The sequence below is a fragment of the Ixodes scapularis genome, unplaced genomic scaffold, assembly GCF_016920785.2.
Source record: "Ixodes scapularis isolate PalLabHiFi unplaced genomic scaffold, ASM1692078v2 PGA_scaffold4__175_contigs__length_147842914, whole genome shotgun sequence".
Taxonomy (NCBI): domain Eukaryota; kingdom Metazoa; phylum Arthropoda; class Arachnida; order Ixodida; family Ixodidae; genus Ixodes; species Ixodes scapularis.
In genome coordinates this window covers 96,125,608-96,127,524 of record NW_024609879.1, presented here as the reverse complement: position 1 = coordinate 96,127,524, position 1,917 = coordinate 96,125,608, and positions in this window count along the sequence as shown.

Sequence of the window (1,917 nt, the reverse complement as noted above, 5' to 3'; positions counted from 1 at the left end):
AAAATGCGCGTGTCTTTCAGCCTTTGACTGCGCTCTGACTCAAGTATAGGAAGACCGCCTGCTATCTTGGCCCGATCCAGGCGGCACTACAGTCGATGCGCGGTTGTAAAAAAGCAAAAAAAAGATAAAAGGTGTGCGCGTCAGAGGAGGAGGGAGAAGATGGCGCTACCTCTCTTATTCAGGGGCGTTAATATGTGCACGCCGTGGGTGCCTTGCGTTACCCATGCGGCATTTTGTCGCAACTGCTTTCGGGCATCACGCGACCGAACGAAGCTTGCGCGTCCATCAACGCGATGAAAAACAAAAAGCGAATCGTTAAAGTGTTTACTGACAAGAAATGAATACTTAGGCGAAATCGCATCGACAATCTATCCATTTACAGAAATGGAAGGTGTTTTAAAGCTACTCGGCTCTGGTGACTTTCTGAAGCTTTCTGTCGCGTCGTTGATATCAAATCTTTAGATGCAACTGTGACAAAAATATTCCGGCTTTAGCTCGAGCAGCATTCGTAGCAGTGTCTTTCTCTTTCAGCGACCATAGCGCGCTGAATGCGCCGGATCTCGTCCGGAAGTAATGGCGTGATGGCTGCGCCGACGCGCTAACCCCGATAAAAAAATAAAAAAAAGATATGCCACATTTTAATCAAATGACAGTCGGGTATGAAAAGCTAATTTCACCCTCTCGGAACCAACAACTCTGGTATATATTATGCGATCATTTCCAAGTTTAAGATATTGGTGCGAGTGACGCAATAGTTTGGTGGCTTTCACGTGCAACATATGTGCTTGAAAAGGCTCTATGCACCAAGAAATTCAGGGAGATTTTTTTGACTGAAATGATTAATGGGCGTCCTGACCATTAATCAGTTTTTCGGCGCTTTGTTTCACTCTACCGGGTCTTCGTTGAGTGGGCTTCTCACTAAGCACGAGTACTCTGCGGAGAAACCACAATCACAGAGCGAATGCATTGCGGGAGCAAAACCTGCGCGGTCAAGAGCTAGCACATTACGAGCCTGTCTGTATTGCCGTCAGAATGGGAGGTAGATTGAGTGGGAACGGAAGTGGAAACATGGCGGGTTTTCATATGCTTAATGCTCCGTGTTTTCGGAATGCATTTTTCGTCAAAGTAAAAAAAAAAAAAAAAAGTTTTTAAAAAGGTTTTTTTTCTTCATCTTGTAAACCCTGAGATTGGGAACGATAAAAAAAAAAAACGGACGAACACAACAAAATCTTAAAATTTTGTTGTGTTCGTTCGTTTTTTTTTTTTTTTTATCGTTTTTTATTTCAGGGTTTACAAGATGTCGATGCTCACTACTTACTTTTTTTCTTTTCGAGAGAATTGTTGAGTTTATTTTTGTTAGATATCTAATTCTCTGAAATTCGAAATTTATTTTGCGGTGTTTTTTTTTTTTTTTTTATAAAATAAATTAGGCGTTAGCGTGTGCTAGACTCAAAAGAAAGTGCTATCAAATAGTATTAATTTTGATGGATTTGGGAGCACGCCTATACCATTGGGCTTGGCACTGGAAGGATGTCCAGCTCACCCTTATGTTTTCTGCAGATATGCCTTTTCACCGTGGAAGCGAGCTTTTCGCCCTCACCTTCGGAATCCATGCCGATATCTTCACCAACTTCGACAGCGGACCGGGAAAGCAATTTCCCGGATTTCCAACGACTACGCTTTCACCAGCTCGGCATCTGGCAACAAGGGACGACTGACGCAACAGGATGGCTACAAGAACAACAACCGCCCTCGCATCACTCGGGGCTTGGCACTGGAAGGATGTCCAGCTCACCCTTATGTTTTCTGCAGGTTAGTTACTTATCATGTTCAAAATACCGGTTTAGGAAAGTTTCATTGTTTGAGGTGCCATGCCCCATGGTCTTGCATACTGTACTCTGTTTTGTGTTTCACAAT